Raw genomic sequence first — 23,310 nt, forward strand, 5'->3', positions numbered from 1 at the left:
AACACATACAGCACATTGCATTGGCCAGTGTTGCCATGTCTGCTTATTATAAGCGTTTCATACTCATGTCATGTGTGACTCCTTATTTCTGAGAGCATAATGTTTCACTGTCATTTCCAGTTATATTCTTTGGACTAAACTTATAGAAAACATGGGCATTACTTTAGAATGACATGCTAATGTTCAAATACTCTTGTCATACACACAGCCTAATCGTTTTTTTTCTCTTTTTTCAAATGAGACCGTTTCATGCTTTCAATTGGTGTATATGGATAATATTAGGTTTTACTATAGCCTATTGTATCTAAGACCAGTAAAGTTGAATCCAATGTGCTGGGGTCCCCAGAAAAATTATGATTACATGTAGAAGTAAATACTAACAGAATGTACAAGAGTTTTTCACTATTATATCTGTAATGCAATTATGTACCATTCTGCCAAATGAAAGACCATCTCCTATCATGAAACAGTTCAAAAGAACCTGTCAGGAATGCAGAATGACTGAACCCAAAATGCAGAACCACAAGGAGAATAGTTTCAATTCACGGATTTATTAAGGCAGTGTTTTAAGCTTACAGCAAAACGTAGTCAATAAGCACAAACAGGAAACGCAAACCTTTAACGAAGCAACGAACAGGAAAGTCCAAGGCAGCTCACAGGAACGACAAAGTATGTACTGACAAAGTGTGTGTGGAATGAGTCCAGTTTTATAGGCAGCAGGTTGATTAGAGAAGTGTTCACAGGTTGGCAAAGGGCAGGGCACCGCTGGGCTGATGAGGGAGTGAGGGCAGGTGTGTAACTAGGACTGAGAGCAGGAATGGAAAGTGGGAGTGGCCGAAGTGGTGACACGGTCTGTGGGGAGGCAGACCGTGACAGAACCCTTATAGAATTGGGGTTCACATTTTGTCATTATGAATGCTTATACAATGTAGAATGTACCGTGATCAATGAGTAGAGCAAGCAGGGTGTAAATGTAATCGTTTTATTTAGAAAAAGAATATTTGTATCTCAAAAGGCGAGTCCCAGGGGTCTTCATCAGCCGAACGTTACTCCATTTCCGCGGCAGGCGAAACAACATTCTGTCCTGTTGAAAAGAACACATTAGATTACACTTGTAGATTAAATAGATATCATCCCACGTGAAGCCTAATCTATACTAATATTGCATGCAAGCCGCAAATAGCAGACCTACAAGCTCACAAAGTGTCGAGTCTGACGCGTTGTGAGCTTGTAGATCTGCTATTTTCGGGACCCGGCGACGTAGCCCTGAAACATGACTGTCATGGGGGAACTTCAACCTGGTGTTTGCACTTTCTACATGTACAATCCGTACATCTACATAAACGTTCGGATTTCAAATAAAAAGTGCTTATCCCATGACCACGGATGTTACAATTTGAATCGGGTGGGTCTAAGTACCAGTATCTTCCGTATTGTTTAATAAAAAAGCATTTTAATCCGATCAGTGGCCATTTATTATCACACAAATCGGTACACGTGATCTATGGACCCATGCGATAAAGATATCCAAACGGCATTTTGATAGTCGTCACCGTTCGTCCGTAATTGGCTTCCAAAGTTAGTGGGAGGGGCCCGTTTTACCAAAAATGCCAAAAATCACGAACGAAACGTCCAATTGATCCCACATTTGAATCACATGTCGAAGGTGGTTTACTCAACGAATCCCCAAAAGCATTTCCACTTTGATCCATAGGGGGCGCCACAAATGCGCAAAATGTAACCGTTTGATGCAAAAACATGTTTTTTCAACCCACGGACAAAAGACCCCACCAAAACTTACCTTCTCTCTCTCGCGCGAGCTCTCTTTCTCTCTGTCCCCCTCTGTCCCCCTCTGTCCCCCTCTCTCTCTGGAAAGCAATTGAATGGACTTGCTTGTGTGCGTCTTTTTTTTTTTGTTGGCGGTTTGCAGCGTGGGCCGAGTTGATGATTTATATTCATTTTCGCGGGCAGGTTGGGGCGGGTTGGGCTCCCGTGCAGGTCCGCGCATCACTACTGTGTACCAATTTGTGTAATGTTTGGATCAAATCTCTAGGAGTACTTTCATAAAAAATGGTTTTGCAAAAAGCGGCCTCCTCGTGGCGCTATAATGCATGCCGGACGGAGGGGGGCGAAGGACACACACATGGACGGACGGACAAACGAACGGACAAGGTGCAAAACATAGTCTCGGCCATGCCTTTTGGCCAGGCGGAGACAACAACAAAGCATCATAATGTGTAAAGTACAAAAAACACAAATCATAATTCAGGTGCCCACTCCTCCAGGTGCACAGTTGTCCAGATGCCCCAAGTGCCCAGTGCCCAGATGGTTTTGGTGCCCAGTTGTCCCTAGTGCCCAGTTGACTAGATGCCCACATTTCCCTAGGTTTTGGTGCCCAGTTATCCCTATTGCCCGATGCGTTGTGAGCTTATCATGCTGTGTAAAGTACAAAAAACACAAATCCTAATTCAGGTGCCCATTCCTCCAGGTGCCCAGTTGTCCAGATGCCCACATGTCCCAAATGCCCAGTTCTCAGTTGTCCAGGTGCCCAAATGTCCCTACTGCCCAGATGGTTTTGGTGCCCAGTTGTCCCTAGTGCCCAGTTGACCAGGTGCCCACATTTCCCTAGGTTTTGGTGCCCAGTTATCCCTAGTGCCCGATGCGTTGTGAGCTTGTAGATCTGCTATTTTCTAAAGATTTGTATACATTGTATGCATTTGAAAACTTGAAATGGGACATTCTGCATAATTAGTACTTTTACTTCTGGTACTTTAAGTATATTTTCTGGGAGAAATTAGGAATGTAACTGGCTTCTGTGTTTTTTGTATTATTATTATTATTATTATTATTATTATTATTATTATTATTATTATTGCTGTTATATATTTCGCTAACTTCTTCTTTTTAACTTTTAAATTAATAAAATGACGTTTGCATTTAAAACAAATGTATCTATTTTTGGTTAAAACTTGTGTTTTTTGTATTATTATTATTATTATTATTATTATTATTATTATTATTATTATTATTGCTGTTATATATTTCGCTAACTTCTTCTTTTTAACTTTTAAATTAATAAAATGACGTTTGCATTTAAAACAAATGTATCTATTTTTGGTTAATACTTCAATGTCTTTTTGTTTGTTCTATGAAAGCAGCATCATTTTACATGCATTTCAGAGCCAACGGCTGCATCCGCTTTAGAAAGGATACGGAAATGGTTTACCTAAGTGTGTGTGTGTACGTGCACGCACGCATGCGTGTTCTTGTGCGTGCGCGTGCGCGTGTGTGTGTGTGTGTGTGTGTGTGTGTGTGTGTGGGGGGGGGGGGGGGGGGGGGGGGGGGGGTTCCTCCGAGTTGGAAACACTGGTGACGCGAGGTTCGTGGGGGGGAGGGGGTGCGACAGGGCTTGCCCGGACTTGTTCTGACCCTTTAGCCTGAGCAGACCAATCACAGCTCTTGCTGATTTTGTCCCTCCCCTTAGACTCACAGCATTCACACGCTTCCTTCTCACAAATCAAAATCCGGCGATAGCCTCGGTCATTTACTATTGGAAACGGATCTACTTGATTTAGGTTCATATTATATCATCGATCTACTTTGTTTTCTTCGGAAGACTTTCATTTCGTCGTCTTTTGTCTGAGGTGAGTAATACTTTTTATCGCTTTCATAACTCTGATTGTAGCCTTGGATCACACGACGGTCATGGATGAACTGCAACCTGGTGTTTGCACTTTCTCCCTTTTTGGACCCTCTAATCCCCTTCAACGTTCAGATTTCAAACAACGTTTTTACCCCATGGCCACGGATGTTATAATTATGTATGGTTCCTCAGAAGTAGCCGTATCTTCCGTATTGTTCAATAAAAAAACATTTTAATCCGATCGGTGGCCATTTTCTCATAGTTAGCACACTCTATCAGAGTGCAGTACACCTACCAACCGATGGGGTCGCGTAGTTGAAAGCATATGGAGGACATGCTGAGAAAATGGCCACCGATCGGATTAAAATGCTTTTTATTTAACAATACTGAAGATACGGGTACTTCTGAAGGCCCGAACGGAATTGTTACATCCGTGGCCATGAGGTAAGCACTTTATATTTGAAATTTGAACGTGTATGTACATGTACGGGCCTTAAATGAATTAAGTGCAATCGCCAGTTTGTTGGTGACTTTGTTTTCATACAATCATGTCACCATCGACCGAGCCTCGATCTCCAGGCTTTTATTGTTTAGTTTTGCCATCGACCTGTCTATAACAATTCATTATATAACGCAGAATGCAGCTTTTAATCAACATTGCATTTGTTATATCTTGTCTGCTAAAATTGAGCTTGTAGATCTGCTAAAACTAACTTTAAGCAGCGACAGTTGATCTGAAACTAGGTTAAAAACAACAAGGATTCGTCAGCTAGGCTAACCGATGCTAACGGCTATAAATGTATGCTTACAACTTCCGCATGGCAGTGACGTCACACACAGCTCCTTGGAGCTTTGTTTGTGTCTGTCTCGACACAGACAGTTGGCAGGCATAGATAGATAAATATTCTGTTTGTACTTCTATCCACTATTGTACTTGTATTGTACTTCATCTCAGAGGCAAATATTGAACTTTTGATCCACTACAATTATTTGAAAACTACTTTAGTTAGTTGATTTTGATTATTATTTAAAAAACATTGGCTACATTAACCACTTAAGCCCTACTCAAACTTTTCTATTTGAAAATGGCAGATCTACAAGCTCACAATGCTATACATTGTGAGCTTGTAGATTTGCTATTTAACAATTATCTCTACAATTGGCAGACTCTGTAGCCATGTGATAACAAGGCATTATACATATTTGAAAATAGGAGATCTACAAGCTCACTGTAAACTTGTAGCCTTTTTTAAATAGCTTATCTACAAGCTCACTTGTAGATCACTTGTGAGCTTGTAGATCTGCTATTGTCTATTGATATGCATGTACTTTCATAACTCTGTGTCTAAAATATTGTATTTCTTTTTTTTACAGCTCTGGCTGTGGACCCAGGTGACAGACAGACCATCCCAGACCTACTGCAAGGTGTGTAACATCCTGATCCTATTTTCGAACTATCTAATGTTGGCTTATTGACATTGTCTTGGGGTTGAATACTAGGTTATGGGGGTCTGTGGTCTAGTGCATAGGGTAAAAATGGAAGCTCTTTGACATTACAATAGTTTGAGAACCACTGGCATCCAGGTGACAAGTGCGTGTTGCTTCTAGTTTCTATAGAGTTGTCAGCTGACTGAAAGGTGATTAGAGGTGTTGTTAGGGGTTGAATAAATTGTGTGTGTGTGTGTGTGGTCACACATGGTCACACCACTTAACCTTTATTTAAAATAGCAGATCTACAAGCTGATTTTTTGAGCTTGTAGATCTGCTATTGTCCCTATATTGACATGCTCATGCCTTGTGCTCAGACTATGTCTGTCTAATCTATCTGTGTACATTTGCGGTGTGAGTTTGTAATGTTTGGAAAATAGCAGATCTACAAGCTCACTGTAAGCTTGTTGCTTCATTTTAAATGGCTGATCTACATAGCTCACTTGTAGATCAGCTTGTAGATCTGCTATTGTCTATTGATATGCATGTACAGGTGACAAGTATGTGTTGCCTTCAAGTTTCTATAGAGTTGTCAGCTGACTGAAAGGTGATAATAGGGGGGTGATTAGAGGTGTGGTTAGGGGTTGAATAAATGACCCATTGTCGATGCCCTTTAGCAGGCCCTGTGTCTCATCTGTGTCTGTCTTATCCATATGTGGCCAATTTTTCAGCACACTGATTTGTCTGGTTCAATTTTCAAGATCTATTGTGTGTGTGTGTGTGTGTGTGTGTGTGTGTGTGTGTACACACATGGTCACACCACTTAACCTTTATTTAAAATAGCAGATCTACAAGCTGATTTTCTGAGCTTGTAGATCTGCTATTGTCCCTATATTGACATGCTCATGCCTTGTGCTCAGACTATGTCTGTCTAATCTATCTGTGTACATTTGCGGTGTGAGTACTGTACAGTGTTGCATTGCTGATTTGGTATGTTGGCAGTGATAGACAAATATTGTACTTGTAATCCACTACAATGTTTTGAAGACGTTATTTACTTTGTAGATTTAGATTGTTGTTTAAAAAACATAGGCTACACTAACCACTTCAGCCCTATTTAAACTTTGGCTATTTGAAAATGGCAGATCTACAAGCTCACAATGCGACGCGTTGAGCTTGTAGATCTGCTATTTTCCCAAATTGGCAGACATCTGTAGCCATGTGATAACAAGGCATTGTACATATTGAAAATAGCAGATCTACAAGCTCACTGTAAACTTGTAGCCCTTTTTAAATAGCCTATCTACAAGCTCACTTGTGAGCTTGTAGATCTGCTATTGTCTATTGATATGCATGTACTTTCATAACTCTCTGTCTAAAATATTGTATTTCTTTATTTTACAGCTTCGGCTGTGGACCCAGGTGACAGACAGACCATCCCAGACCTGCAAGGTGTGTAACATCCTGATCCTATTTTCGATGTAACTATCTAATGTAATGTTGGCTTATTGACATTGTCTTGGGGTTGAATACTAGGTTATGGGGGTCTGTGGTCTAGTGCATAGGGTAAAAATGGAAGCTCTTTGACATTACAATAGTTTGAGAACCACTGGCATCCAGGTGACAAGTGCGTGTTGCTTCTAGTTTCTATAGAGTTGTCAGCTGACTGAAAGGTGATTAGAGGTGTTGTTAGGGGTTGAATAAATTGTGTGTGTGTGTGGTCACACATGGTCACACCACTTAACCTTTATTTAAAATAGCAGATCTACAAGCTGATTTTTTTAGCTTGTAGATCTGCTATTGTCCCTATATTGACATGCTCATGCCTTGTGCCAGACTGTGTCTGTCTAATCTATCTGTGTACATTTGCGGTGTGAGTTTGTAATGTTTGGAAAATAGCAGATCTACAAGCTCACTGTAAGCTTGTTGCTTCATTTTAAATGGCTGATCTACATAGCTCACTTGTAGATCACTTCTGAGCTTGTAGATCTGCTATTGTCTATTATGCATGTACAGGTGACAAGTATGTGTTGCTTCTAGTTTCTATAGAGTTGTCAGCTGACTGAAAGGTGATTAGAGGTGTTGTTAGGGGTTGAATAAATTGTGTGTGTGTGGTCACACATGGTCACACCACTTAACCTTTATTTAAAATAGCAGATCTTCAAGCTGATTTTCTGAGCTTGTAGATCTGCTATTGTCCCTATATTGACATGCTCATGCCTTGTGCTCAGGCTGTGTCTGTCTAATCTATCTGTGTACATTTGCGGTGTGTGTACTGTACAGTGTTGCATTGCTTATTTGGTATGTTGGCATTGATAGACAAATATTGTACTTGTAATCCACTACAATGTTTTGAAAACTTGAGTTACTTTGTAGATTTAGATTGTTGTTTAAAAAACATAGGTTACACTAACCGCCCTATTTAAACTTTGGCTATTTGAAAATAGCAGATCTACTAGCTCACAATGCGACGCGTTGAGCTTGTAGATCTGCTATTTTCCAATTATATCTCAAATTGGCAGACATCTGTAGCCATGTGATAACATGGCATTATACATATTCGAAAATAGCAGATCTACAAGCTTGCTGTGAGTTTGTAATGTTTGAAAAATAGCAGATCTACAAGCTCACTGTAAGCTTGTTGCTTCATTTTAAATGGCTGATCTACATAGCTCACTTGTAGATCACTTCTGAGCTTGTAGATCTGCTATTGTCTATTATGCATGTACAGGTGACAAGTATGTGTTGCTTCAAGTTTCTATAGAGTTGTCAGCTGACTGAAAGGTGATAATAGGGGGGTGATTAGAGGTGTGGTTAGGGGTTGAATAAATGACCCATTGTTGATGCCATTTAACAGGCCCTGCGTCTCATCTGTGTCTGTCTTATCCATATGTGGCAAATTTTTCAGCACACTGACTTGTCTGGTTCAATTTTCAAGATCTATCGTGTGTGTGTGTGTGTGTGTGTGTGTGTGTGTGGTCACACATGGTCACACCACTTAACCTTTATTTAAAATAGCAGATCTACAAGCTGATTTTCTGAGCTTGTAGATCTGCTATTGTCCCTATATTGACATGCTCATGCCTTGTGCTCAGGCTGTGTCTGTCTAATCTATCAGTGTACATTTGCGGTGTGAGTACTGTACAGTGTTGCATTGCTTATTTGGTATGTTGGCATTGATAGACAAATATTGTACTTGTAATCCACTACAATGTTTTGAAAACTTGAGTTACTTTGTAGATTTAGATTGTTGTTTAAAAAACATAGGTTACACTAACCACTTCAGCCCTATTTAAACTTTGGCTATTTGAAAATAGCAGATCTACTAGCTCACAATGCGACGCGTTGAGCTTGTAGATCTGCTATTTTCCAATTATATCTCAAATTGGCAGACATCTGTAGCCATGTGATAACATGGCATTATACATATTCGAAAATAGCAGATCTACAAGCTTGCTGTGAGTTTGTAATGTTTGAAAAATAGCAGATCTACAAGCTCACTGTAAGCTTGTTGCTTCATTTTAAATGGCTGATCTACATAGCTCACTTGTAGATCACTTCTGAGCTTGTAGATCTGCTATTGTCTATTATGCATGTACAGGTGACAAGTATGTGTTGCTTCAAGTTTCTATAGAGTTGTCAGCTGACTGAAAGGTGATAATAGGGGGGTGATTAGAGGTGTGGTTAGGGGTTGAATAAATGACCCATTGTTGATGCCATTTAACAGGCCCTGCGTCTCATCTGTGTCTGTCTTATCCATATGTGGCCAATTCTTCAGCACACTGACTTGTCTGGTTCAATTTTCAAGATCTATCGTGTGTGTGTGTGTGTGTGTGTGTGTGTGTGTGTGTGGTCACACATGGTCACACCACTTAACCTTTATTTAAAATAGCAGATCTTCAAGCTGATTTTCTGAGCTTGTAGATCTGCTATTGTCCCTATATTGACATGCTCATGCCTTGTGCTCAGGCTGTGTCTGTCTAATCTATCTGTGTACATTTGCGGTGTGAGTACTGAACAGTGTTGCATTGCTTATTTGGTATGTTGGCATTGATAGACAAATATTGTACTTGTAATCCACTACAATGTTTTGAAAACTTGAGTTACTTTGTAGATTTAGATTGTTGTTTAAAAAACATAGGTTACACTAACCACTTCAGCCCTATTTAAACTTTGGCTATTTGAAAATAGCAGATCTACTAGCTCACAATGCGACGCGTTGAGCTTGTAGATCTGCTATTTTCCAATTATATCTCAAATTGGCAGACATCTGTAGCCATGTGATAACATGGCATTATACATATTCAAAAATAGCAGATCTACAAGCTGTGAGTTTGTAATGTTTGGAAAATAGCAGATCTACCAGCTCACTGTAAGCTTGTTGCTTCATTTTAAATGGCTGATCTACATAGCTCACTTGTAGATCACTTCTGAGCTTGTAGATCTGCTATTGTCTATTATGCATGTACAGGTGACAAGTATGTGTTGCTTCAAGTTTCTATAGATTTGTCAGCTGACTGAAAGGTTATAATAGGGGGGTGATTAGAGGTGTGGTTAGGGGTTGAATAAATGACCCATTGTTGATGCCATTTAACAGGCCCTGCGTCTCATCTGTGTCTGTCTTATCCATATGTGGCCAATTCTTCAGCACACTGACTTGTCTGGTTCAATTTTCAAGATCTATCTATCTGTTGGCAGTGATAGACAAATATTGTACTTGTAATCCACTACAATGTTTTGAAAACTTGAGTTACTTTGTAGATTTAGATTGTTGTTTAAAAAAATCACACCCTGTGTGAAGTGGGCGGTGTCTTGCTAGCTAATCAGCAAGACACAATCACAATACTGAATGGAGTCAACCAATCATGTACAAAAGATAAATACATTTATTGAAACACTCTTTATGATGGACGAAACCATAACTTGAAAAAAACAAATATTTGTTTTTTTTCAAGTTATGGTTACTTATATAGGGCTATGCACATGTGTCATGTGACACTGGCCAATCACAGTCCTGAATAGAGTGTGATTGGCCGATCACAGCGCAGGATAATTCTACAAATTTCCTGGGCCCAGATCACAGCGCAGGAAAATGTACATTTTTCCAAATCTCACTTATAGGGGCGGTTTCACCGCCCAAAAACATAGGCTACACTAACCCCTTCAGCCCTATTTAAACTTTGGCTATTTGAAAATGGCAGATGTACTAGCTCACAATGCGACGCGTTGTGAGCTTGAGCTTGTACATTTGAAAATAGCTGATCTACAATCTCACAATGCGACGCGTTGTGAGCTTCTAAATCTGCTATTTTACAATTATCTCCCAAATTGGCAGACATCTGTAGCCATGTGATAACAAGGCATTATACATATTTGAAAATAGCAGATCTACAAGCTCACTGTAAACTTGTTGCCTTATTTTAAATAGCCAATATACAAATTCACTTGACAGCTTGTCACTACATGCATTTACTTTTATAATTTTTTCTAAATACTGTATTTTTGATTGAAAATTTCAGCTGTGGCGTGGCTGTACACCGGACCTGATATCTTGGCCAACACAGCAGTGGACTGAGGGGACCATCCCAGACTGCACTACTGCAAGGTTTGTTTAACATAACATGACACATGTGCAAATCAAAGCGTTTTAGATCTAACTATCTAATGTTGGCATATGGAAATTGTCTTGGGGTCAATCCATTGTCAGTTATTAAGGAGACATTGCAAATATATATACTCTATTTAGTTTAACTCTTTGACTGCCATATCAATAGTGTGCCAGTGCTGTCAGCAAAAACGGTGATTTTAATGTACCTTTGAAAAATCATGGAATAATCTCTGTGACCGCCGTCCTCACAGAGATCGGCGCATTACATGCATGGGGTTATCAAGATTCCATGAGGGGTCCCCAAATTATTTTGTTGGTCCCCAGATGATTAGCTTAATTGAAACACATTTTCTTTATTTTTAACTCCTATTATTTTTGCTTATTTTGCACTCTTTATTGTCTCCGTCAGGCCGGAAGGCATGGCTGAGACTGTTTTGCACCCTGTCTGTCTTTTTGTGTGTCATTCAGTCTGTGGACAGTCAATCTCTGGTACCGTTGGCTTGATGGCAGTGAAACTGTGCACACACACTGTCTGGATGCCAGAGCAGAATTCGGTCCCAAATTGGTCACATGGGCTAGTAATTGCTTTTTTGCAAAACACACTTTTGACCGTGCTCCTACACATGTTGTCCAAACATGACGCTAATCGGTACACAGTATCTCTATTGTCATTAAACGAAACTGGTCTTTTAGATTTGTCATATTCCATCCTGATTGGCTAAGATTGGCTTCCAAAGTTTGCAGGAATGCTCCGTTTTGAACAAAATGCCTCAAATCATGAACACGGCGTACAATTTCTGTGACATTTTGCACGCACATTCCCACTAGGCAGAGGAAGAAATGCCACTTGAAAAATGTCACATCAGCCTCATGGTGGCGCTAAAGCAGGTCGATTCATGTTTTTACCTATAACTGCACCGATCTGTGTAAAACTTTGTATGCACACTCCCTAGTGGCCAAGAAAAAGCCTTTGCCCTGCATTTTTCACATCTGCCTTTTATAGCGCCATCAGGTGGCTGACTTGTGTAAAACTATTTTTGATATTACTCATTCAGATTTTATCCAAATTGCGCGCAAATAGTCATTTGATCAAGACGGATCTGTTGGACCTTTCATATTCCATCCTGATTAGCTAAGATTGACATCTAAAGTGTGCAAGAGTGGCCTATTTTGAACAAAATACCGCAAATCATTGTAGCACCGTCTGATTGCGGTGAAACTTTGCACGCACATTCACACTACTTTGAGATACAAGTGCCACCCTTTTAACATTGCCCTATTATAGCTCCATCAGGAGGCCGATTTTTGCGAAACAATTGTTTTCAAATTAGTCCCACAAATGTTGTCCAAACATCACGCAAATCGGTACACATTATCTTCATAGTCAAGTGATCAAAAACAAATCTGTCCAGTTTTTCATATTCATCCTGATTGACGTATTCCAAACATTGCTGGCCCACAATAACGACCTAACCTGGTAGAGACCTCTTGGAGCATTTTCTCTAATTACATTCTGTTTCCACACATTTTTAAAAGGTAATGGGATCCAATTTAGTCAAAGCTGTCAGCCATTCTTAATCAAATAATTCAAATGGAATAAAACAAAATGGTTACTTCATTACTCTACAGATAAATAGTAACATTAGTGTTTGCAACAGTAAACTTATGAATTAATGCATTATTTTCCCACACTGCTATACCTATTATAAACTATGCAGATGATATGCGTACTTCAATTCTATGGTGTACTCATCATATACATAATCTTTGGTAGACATATATGCTTATGTAATACTTTCTGTCTTTAGTTCTACTTTTCCAAATGTTTTGGTTAATATTGTATAAAATCTTGAATAGTTAAAGTTCAACAAGGGAATGTCAGCTATGTCTGTCATAGCCATAATTGCATGAATGGTAGATGTATATAAATAAAATAAGCACCATACATACAAATGCAGCTGTTAGATTGCTAACACACCAATAATGCACATTATGGAAAGCTGAAAGACGCGGTCAGAGAAATGACTTCATATATACCGATACTTGATCATAGACAAAGATTTTCATAAAGAATGTGCCCTTTAAACAGCCATAACTACAGTTCCGAGCATGCTTAACGCCCCAAACTTGGTAGGTGCTATAGCAGTGTAAAACACTTTAAATGGCCATGCTTCAGTGACCAACGCTCTTAGCAGCGCAACAGAGGACTAGGTTTTGAAGGCTGCGCAGCGGCCTGAAAATCTACTGTCATAAAATGGCACACACGGTTTTTACACAAGAATATAACGGTAGAAAAAACTATAGCGCTAGTCTGAAATTGTTCTCTTTTTTTATTCTAGTGTTCATCAGATCGAAACAGCTCCTCTGGTGACTTTTTAACGGTAAGTAAGTTGATTCTTGATGCCTAGAGTGATTTGTGACTAATGCTACACTAGTATTGAAGGTTGAAGGTTGTTTTTTGGTAAAGAGTGTACATTTTCGTAAAAGTTCAGATCTAAAACTTGGTGACATCATGCCTTATCGTAAGAAGAAATCTATCGCTAAAAAGAAATTCTGGGATGCTAAATTGGCCCATACAGATTCACCAAACAGTTGCACAGAGGTCGATGAAGGGGCACAAAACACATTTAGTCCATGGCCAGCCATGGAGCCTGTGGTAGAAACAGCTCAGCAACATGCACAGTCTGATGTTGAAGAACAAGACAACATTGTCGAGGCCATGGACCTTTCCAACAATGACCAAGCATGCACCGTGCCACCCTCTGTCAAATCTGTGCAGGCATCCAAAAGCCAAAATCATCATAAGTTTTCCCAAATGTCAAAGAATCGGCAGTGTACATGCATGGGTCTGACATTTTTGGCACACCAACATGAAGGTCTTGACTTGAAGATGGATGATCTTGACAAGATACTGGACAAGGGAGACAGTCTGTATAAAAGAACAATAGAAACACTAAAAAGACAAAAGCTGTTTAAGTCATGCCAGCTGACAATGGAGGAAGTACCTCTCAAGGTGGAAACGGAACACAATACGTACTCTGTGAAAAAATCTAGCGTGGACATGGGATATATGAGAGCTGAGGGAGAGCCCTACCGACGGCATTGGTGGCTGAAGCTTCAGGAAAGACTTAAGTGTCTGTCTGAGAATGTCAAATATGCACTCCTAACAGTATCACCACACACCATTGCTGTTTTTAGAGACAGGTCTGGAAGATATGGACTGTTTGACTCTCATCAGAGAAGTGCTGATGGCCTACCTTTGCCTGGAGGAAAAGCTGTAATGATGACCTTCACTCAGTTGGATGATCTGTTCGCTAAGATTGACCAGCTAATTGACTTCTCACACTCAAACAATATTGACAAAATGCAGTATGACTTCATGCCAGTGACATTTGAACAGACAAATGCTCGGTCACCCCATCTGTCAACAGTGCAAGTTCATCCTGACAACCTGCATCACAAAGAGCCTGTTGATCTAACTAGCCAGGATGAAACAAACACTGGACCTCAAATCACCAAGCATTCTCTGCAGGCAGGCCATTCACCATCAACACAAATGATGTCAGACACTACAAATGAAGGAGCCAACAAAATGAGTCAACTACGGAAACGGAAAATAATAAGGAGACAAAAGGACCAACTGAAATCTGATACCAAGGAAAAACCGAGGACTTCAAGGAAGGAATACATGAATAAATACATTGCCATGAGATGTATAACAAATAAAAAATTCAAAGAACAGCAAAAAAAATTCCAGAAGGCATATGACAAAAGGAGGTTCAATGAAGATGAGGAGTTTAGAGAGAAGAAAAGGGCTTATAGCAAAAGGAGGCTCAATGATGATGAGTTTAGAAAGAAGCACAATGCTTATGTAAACAAGAGGTTCAGAGAAGATGAAGAGGTCAGGGAACGCAAGTCCTACATGGCCCGCAAATGTAAAACGGACCCATTCTTCAAGATGCGCCGTGACATCCGACGTTCAATGAGAATAAGAAATAGATACAAGGACTTATGTGATATCCTGCGCAAACGGGGCATTGCTGTAAAAGCGAGTAAAGATTTAGATACTGCGAGGATAGATTTAGCTCCCGCACCCCAACAGAATGAGCTACTACAAGGCGCTATAGCGAGTTTCCAGAAAGTCATAAAACATGGACCAACTTTTGTGTGCACAACGTGCCATCGGACTCTTTTCGCTGGTCAAGTGAATGTTTGTCATCGGTCAAATTACACGATCAAACCCGCCGTGGTTGCTGCCTGCTTAACAGGCAAATACCTTCATTCGTGTGATGATCAATGTGGAGGGCCGGAAGATTGCACTGTACCCGAAGAAAGGCGAAAAGAGTGGATTTGTCAATGCTGTCACAAAAGTGTAGTAGCAGGAAGAATGCCACGCTTGGCTGTCGCAAACAACCTGGAACTTGCACCCATTCCTCCAGAGCTCCGCCAACTCAATGTGCTGGAAAGACAAATATCGGCAATAGACATACCATTTGCCAAGATTCTCACACTTCCTAAAGGCAAACAGAGTGCTATATATGGTGCTGTGGTGTGCGTGCCAGCAGACGTGGAAACCACAGTAAACACCCTACCCAGAAGGCTCGACTCATCCCGTTTGTACAGGGTGAAACTGAAGAGACGTCTGCGGTACAAAGGCCATCATTTGTTTCACACTGTCAATATGACCAATGTCTTACTGGGCTTGAGGAAACTCATCGAGACACACCCCGACTACAAAAACATCACAATCCGAGATGATGAGAGCATCAACGATGAAAATGTGGAGGGCCATCTTGAAGACCTACCCACTGTTGAACTTGAAGACCTACCCACTGTTGAACAGACAGGCACAGACGAAGTCATGGACAGTTGTGACGACGCCGAAATGATGGAAGTAGCCGATGCGACTGAAACTCTCGACCCATCCCAGCAGTGGGTGGATCAACATCCACCCACTGCCCAAGATGAGCAAGATGCGCTGAGACCTGGACATGGCCTGGACAGTTGCTTGGAACCGGATGACATTGGACAAGAGACAATGACATACGGAGATGGCATATTCTGCATCGCCCCAGCTGAAGGAAACAAGCCTGTCAGCTATAGCACAGCCCCTAACCTCGAAGCAAGGGCCTTCCCTACATTGTTTCCAACTGGAGAGAACACGTTGGATCGTAAGAGAAAGCTCAAACTGACACCAAGCAGGTACTTCAACGCAAGGCTTTTCAATGTTGATGATCGTTTTGCGAGAGACCAAAGCTATCTCTTTTTTGCCCAGTTTGTTACAGAGACCCACTTGGCAAAAAACACCATCTCAATTCAATTGAGGAAGGGCAAACCCTTTAGCAAGGATGGTCGCAGGATCTCCAACAAGATGTTGCAGGACAAGCATGAAGTTGAGAGACTGGTCAGAAACCGGGATGCAACAAGGTTCATGCAACCCCTGAGGGGGACGCCAGCCTACTGGCAGAAGACCATGTATGATTTATTTGCCATGGTCCGTCAGTTAGGCCCACCTACCTTCTTTTTGACCTTAAGTGCTGCAGAATTCAGATGGCCAGAGGTCATAACGGCAATAAAAGCACAGCAAGGCCAAATTGTGGATTTTGACAAGCTGGACTGGAATGAGAAGTGCGACATCCTCAGAAGCAATGCAGTGACTACCATGCGAATGTTTGACAAGCGAGTTCGTTCTGCGTATACAAAACTGCTGTTGTCTGATGCTCGCCCTATCGGACACGTCATAGATTATTTCCATAGAATAGAGTATCAAGCCCGGGGTTCGCCGCATGTTCACGCCTTAATGTGGGTAGCCGACGCCCCCAAACTTGGAGAAGACTCGGACGAGAAGATATGCGAATTTGCGGACCGCTACATTTCGTGCCAGCTGCCTGATCCAAACGAAAATCCTGTGCTTCACCGAATTGTCCAAGAAGTTCAGATGCACAGCAAAAACCACACAAAGTCCTGTAAGAAAGGTAACAAGACATGCAGGTTTGGATTCCCCAAGGCACCAGTGGACACAACCTGGTTAACTAACCCAACGCCAGTTGATCCAATGGAGGAAGTCACGGATGAAGACGAAAGGGGCGCAACAGGAGGAAATGAAGGAGCAAACGAAAGTGCAAAGAGGAGTACAGAAGGCATAGGCAAACAACAGAGGGCAAGAGCACAAGCTGCTTTGGCCAAACTCAAACCTCTGTATGATCTACTTCTGGACTTGCCATCAGAACTGACCGACCTCTCAGAGTTGCTGGCAAAGTGCAATTTGACTCACGAAGAGTACGACAGCTATCTTGAAGACTTGAGGAATGTCCAGGTCCTCTTGATGAAGCGTGGAGTCAAGGACTGCTATGTGAACAACTACAACCCAGTTTTGCTGGAAGCCTGGAATGCCAACATGGATATCCAGTTTGTCCTGGACCACTTTGTTTGCATCTCATACATGCTGTCCTACATATCCAAGGCCGAACATGAGATGGGTGAGCTTCTGAAACAAGTAGTCGAAGGCATAGACCCCACAAAAGTGACCGAAAGGGGTGCAATGAACGAACTTGTTCACGCATATGTGAAAAACAGACAGGTTAGCTCTCAGGAGGCAGTGGCCCGAACTTGCAGCTTGCAATTGAAGAAATGCTCCCGCGATGTTGTCTTCCTCCCGACGGATGACAATGCAATGAAAATGAGCCTCCCGCTCAGCTTGCTGCAGAAAAGACCAGCCGATTCGAACCAAGTGTGGATGTCAGGGCTTCTTGACAAATACAACGCCAGACCCAAAACACTGGTGTTTGACAACATGTGTCTAGCAGAATTTGCATCCGAGTACAGGATTGTGTACGGTAGCGAAGCAAAAAAGCCAGATTGCCTGAAGCTGTCTGACAACATGGGAACCATTAAGAAGCGCTCGACGGATGGCCGACCCGCGGTTATCAGATACGCGAAATTCTCGGAACAGAAGGACCCCGAGAAATACTTCGGCAACTTGCTGAAGGCTTACCTTCCGCATCGCTATCAGACCACACTGAAAACCGCAATCTTCCCCACCTACAAGGAGTTCTACGACTCTGCGTCTGTGAAAATACCTGGACAAAAATGGACATGCCGCGCAAATGCCATTGTTGATGAGAACAAAATGAGGTATGAAAAACACAGCAAATCGATGGAAGAAGCATTAGAGGAATTCATGAAGCATGGCCCTGCGGAAGATGCGTGGGCCAACATTGCCCCAGAAAATGAGCTCGAGCGGATGGAATGTCTTGCCGAACAAGATCAAGATCCACAGGCAGACAACGAACAAGACGACGTCCCAGAGTTCAGTTGTCAAGAGGTGGGTACAATTGTTGGTCACAGGGTATCGGCTCCGCAAATGAGCCTCGATTATCTGCGTTCAATGTGTCGAAACCTCAACCGGACTCAAGCCTCCATCTTTCACTCTGTACGTGAATGGTGCTTCAAGAGCGTACTCGACCAGAAACCCGAACCCTTCTTCTTCTTTGTCACTGGGGGTGCTGGAACTGGCAAATCACACCTGATCAAGTGCATCTACGGTGAGGCAACACGGATTCTCCGTCGACTCCCCAGACTGTTTGAGGAGACGGATGCATCCATGCCCACAGTGCTGCTGTCTGCGTTTACAGGAACTGCGGCATACAACATCGCGGGAAACACACTGCATTCCCTGTTGAAGTTGCCAAGAAAATTGAAACCACCCTACATAGGACTGGGAAACAAATTGGATGACGTGAGGGCAAAGCTGGGAAATGCGGAGATCATCGTCATAGATGAGGTGTCGATGATTTCAAAGGCTATGTTTATCTACATCCACTGGAGACTGCAAGAGATTAAAGGCAGTAAGAGGCCATTCGGCGGCATGTCGGTACTTGTAGTAGGCGACTTTTACCAGCTCCCTCCAACGTCAAGTGGGAAACCGCTCTGTGTGCTCGAGGAAGGCAAACCGGACCTTCTGCTCGAACACTTTCAGATGATCACGTTGACCGAGATCATGCGACAGAAAGATGATCTGCCCTACGCAGAGCTTCTGAATAGGTTGAGAGTCAAAGCGAAGAAGGATCCGCTGAGTGACGGAGACAAAGCACTCCTTGCTCAGAGAGTGACTGTGCGTGACCGTTGTCCTAAGGATGTTGTGCACATCTTCGCAACCAACAAAGAGGTGTCCGAACACAACGCCAAATCTTTGTCTGCGCTCCACAGCCACATCGTCAACATACCCGCGGAAGACTACAAGCAAGTCCATAACCACAAGACTCGCCTTGCCAGTCCCTGTACAGGAGAGCAGAACGATCTTCTTGACAACTTGCAGGTTGCAGAAGGCGCCCCAATCGTGATCATCAGGAACATAGATGTGGAGGATGGCCTTGTGAACGGGACATTTGGCAAGATGGCTAGTGTAGAGATGCACGTAAACGAGGACGGGAGTAGAGTAGCCAAGCTTTGGCTTGTAGTAGACAAGCCTGAAGCAGGACAGAAATACCGGAAAACTACACCTGGCAGTACACAAGTGTACGTCGAGAGATATGAGGAACACCTGAGCAATAACACGCTTCGTAGGCAATTTCCCATCAAGTTGGCATATGCTTGCACAGCTCACAAAGTCCAAGGCATGACTACACAATCTGCTGTGGTTTCCTTGAAACGGATCTTCCAACCAGGCATGGCCTACGTTGCCCTCAGTAGGACAACGTCATTGCAAGGATTGTACATCATTGACTTCGATGCGAAGAAAATCTATGCTGATCCTGCAATCACAGCTGCCCTGGAATCCATGAAGACCGCCTCACTGGACAGTGTTATGCCACTGTTGAAGTATCGAGAGACGACAGGCCAGGCGCAAACACTCGCGATTGTCCATCACAACACGCAAAGTTTACCGGCACACATTCAGGACATCAAAAAACATCACGAACTGACCCATGCAGATGTCCTGTGCTTGACCGAGACGCATCTCACCGGCTCCTTTGTGGCTGACAGTCTCCAATTGGATGGATACACCATGTTCAGCCGCAACAAGCACATCTCGTACACCAGCCGTCCTGAACGTGCAGAACAGAATGGCGGTGGCGTCGCTGTGTATGTGAAGGACCATTTCCAGGCATGTGAAAAGCGTTACCTACACAATGTGACAAACCTCGAGTTTGTGGTCGTCAAGATAGAGTCCCCTGTCAAGCTTCTGATCGCTGCAGTGTACAGACCACCACGTTACGATGACCCGTTCATGGAAAATCTGAAGGCGCTTCTGGACTCCTTAGAAGTGATGGACCACCATCCCATCGTAGTCTGTGGTGATTTCAACGAAAATCTACTGGCCAGTGTAGGTACTCCGATAGCGATGCTGCTCGAGTCCAGAGGATACACACAACTGATCAAGGAGAAGACTACTGACAAAAACACGCTGTTGGATCACATTTACATCTCAAGACCAGAGCAATGTCTACAGTCTGGAGTACTACGTACGTACTACAGCTACCATGATCCTGTGTATTGCGTATTATCCTCCGATCAGGACTAGTGCATAGCCTGCAAGACAAGCTTGCAAACACTGGAACCATGTAGACCTTAGTTTCAAGGACATCGTGCTCTTTCCCACCAAACGCATTCTGACCTGCTCTTATAAATCACATCTGCCGCACTCAATAACAAAAGGATTGCGAACAATGGAACCTCTTGATCACCAACCCTGTCATTGGATATATCACTGGAACATGTGAATGAGCTGCCCAAATAGTGGTCACCAGAGATGATCGTTTGACGGTATGAACTATTCATAGCCAACGCTACATCATTCTCTGGTGCCACTCCAGCGCAAAGTCTCATCTGCCACACTAAATAACAAACGGATTGCGAACAATGGAACCTCTTGATCACCAACCCTGTCATTGGATATATCACTGGAACATGTGAATCAGCTGCCCAAGTAGTGACCGGGCCTCATCGTAGCCGCACCTATACTTTGGAATCTCCCATTACGCAGCAGCCAAATCTCACCTTTTTTCTCTTGTCGCTAGTATTATTCATATTGTAGCATTGTTTTGTCTTTTTTCATAATTACTGATTGTGAAGCATTTGTTTGAAAAGAACACTAACACTTGTTTCCCTGTTTTTCAGAAGCCGTCCAGCACTGATATTGTTTTTGCCTTTAACCTTTTTCTACATTTCAGGAATGTTCTTTGTGAATAATTGTCATATTTCTAATTGTCATTTATGTTGTGGCTCGTGAACCGGTAGTACCCAATTTCTATAAACACAATATTGGCCATCCCTGAATTTAATAACAAACTCACACATAAAATAATCAATTCTAAAAAATGCATAACAAACTATTTTGGATTGTATACTGCCTTTTCATGATCCACTACCTTATATTTACATGTGCATGTTGTAAATGTTTTAACTCACCATTTGTTTTTAGGGCTGTAAGACTGTAACACTTATTAGGACTAAATTATTTTTTAATAAATGTTGTCAAAAAAAATAATTTTATTCAAACAGCCAATATACAAGCATTAAAATAGGACTTAATTTCTTAATTAAACTAATAAATGTAATCCCAAAATAATTATGGAAAATGTTACACATTGATTCATTGATAAATACAAAATTAGATATCTACAAAATACACTTTGAGATAATTCACTTAATCAATATAGTTGCAGCCCTAAAAGTTTTACTTATTTTTCAGAATGTTACATTTCTTAGTTTGTTTAATATATTTACCAGGAGCTTGCTTGATCGCCTTTTTTAACAAAGGGGTCGGTGCAAGAATTTTTTCCCCGTGCACTCCTAAATTGGCTGAAATAGGAGGCGGGTTTTTTGCTTCACCCTGGAAAATATTGAAATTACTTAAAGGTTAGAATATAATTTTGGACAATAACAGTAATAATAGTAATAATAACCATTATAGCATCAATAATATATCTGTCAATAATAATAAACTGTTTACAGGCATTGTAATAGTTATCATAAAATATAATTTGTTTAATTGTCACTAATAACTCATATTAACCTATATATAGAATCATAAAATATGACCATAATTACATATATAATCATAATAACTATAGTAAAAATAATTGATAGGACATTATACCAAATATATTAATGGTGTTGCTTACAGTAAAGGTACCAATAATACAATTGTGTTAATAAATACTTTAAACTATATCTGCTCTGCTTTGTCTCTACTTATTTTTCTTTTTGCCATGTGTTTGAAAAGTGAATCTATATGTTTGGTAATGTATTTAGTCACATGTATTTAACATTTACAATGAATACAGATGTGTTTTTACTATTCACAATCAGAAGGGTTCTTCACTACTAAAGCTGAACAAAAAGTGAAACTTTGGAATGTAACATCTCATTAATGCCTAAACCCATACACATATGAACATAATATACACAAGTTGTTCGTTTAACTGACAATAATTCTTGCCTTCTATAATTTGGTGTTTTAAGCTTGTAATTGAAAGTGTCAGACTATAATCTCTGCCTGCTGGACAAAATGGACTTCAATCCCTCTACTGTGTGTAAAATTGTGAAGCAATCTACATGGACATTAGAGCTTATCCAAAACTCCTGCCTGGTAATGACAAGTCTGTCACAATGTAGGCTAAACAATAGTTTTTCATTGTGGTATTGACACCATTAAGTAACACTGATGTGCCTGATATGCTGGGGAGTATCTATCTTACAATATACAAAATGGTATGGCTACTAGCCAGGTCGACAAGTATCGTAATGGTTCCACATGTATTATATGGTGAGACATTCACAAGTACATTACAAGGTATTTAATATCTATTATCAGGTTGGGGAAAAAAGGTGCTGAATCTTATACTAAAAACATGACATAATATAAGTGTGGGGAAAACGTGAAATGTCTTCCGAGTATTTACAACTTGTTTGCAAATCGCAGATATGCCATTTACTCTATATACACAGGGTATTTTCTCCTCACAATGTCTCAGATCAGAACAATAAGGTTTTAAAAAATGGCAAGTTTTATTTTGAGACCTATAACACCATCTGTTCCACTGGGGACTGAACTGTGAACTACTATGTGACGATGGATTCCTTGGACTCCCATGGCCGCAACCCAGAACTCTGCGTCGGCGCAACCACACTTTGCAATTGCCCTGAATTGCGACGCGTCTAGTATTAACATTGTTCTTGAACAATGTTAATAAACAATATTTCAAACTGCATCTCCTCCCACAGTTTTTATTCCCCAATTTCGTGCCATATGTCAAAATGACCGTCTTGACCGGGAATCGTGCGCTTGTATTTTGTTAAGAGATTGGTTAAATAGTTTAATTGATATTGATTTATTAGTGCATTAAATTTCCCCATCCGCTTTAATGGAAAAGTGAAAAAACTCAAATTCAAGTATTTTTTTCTCAGAAACCGTAAGAGCTAGAGTTACCAGATTTGGAGGGGAGGTTCATAATTTAGTCCGAAATTATTGAAAAAATAATTACACTAATCGGCCACATGGTGGCGCTATAACAGTGCCCTTTACGTTTTGGCCTATAACTCTTGAACCGTAGGTCGTAAAATCAAAATGTCTTTTTCCCTGGATTCCTTGGGTCACTACGCATCTCCCCATATAGGCCACGCCCAT

General features: G+C 41.3%; 1 long non-coding RNA gene across 2 annotated transcripts; it reads left to right on the forward strand.

Annotated features, from left to right (window-relative positions):
• The first annotated feature begins 3,524 nt into the window (after positions 1-3,524).
• Positions 3,525-21,854, forward strand: LOC308084663. Of its 2 annotated transcripts, XR_013933102.1 has the most exons (6): positions 3,525-3,644; positions 5,018-5,068; positions 6,476-6,523; positions 10,591-10,676; positions 13,019-13,060; positions 20,799-21,854. It is a non-coding gene; the product is annotated as an uncharacterized lncRNA (long non-coding RNA). The 2 variants fall into 2 exon arrangements; XR_013933103.1 differs by lacking the exon at positions 6,476-6,523.
• The last annotated feature ends 1,456 nt before the right edge of the window (positions 21,855-23,310 follow it).

This window comes from Gymnoscopelus braueri, assembly GCF_963280865.1.
Source record: "Gymnoscopelus braueri genome assembly, chromosome: 1".
NCBI classification, from domain to species: domain Eukaryota; kingdom Metazoa; phylum Chordata; class Actinopteri; order Myctophiformes; family Myctophidae; genus Gymnoscopelus; species Gymnoscopelus braueri.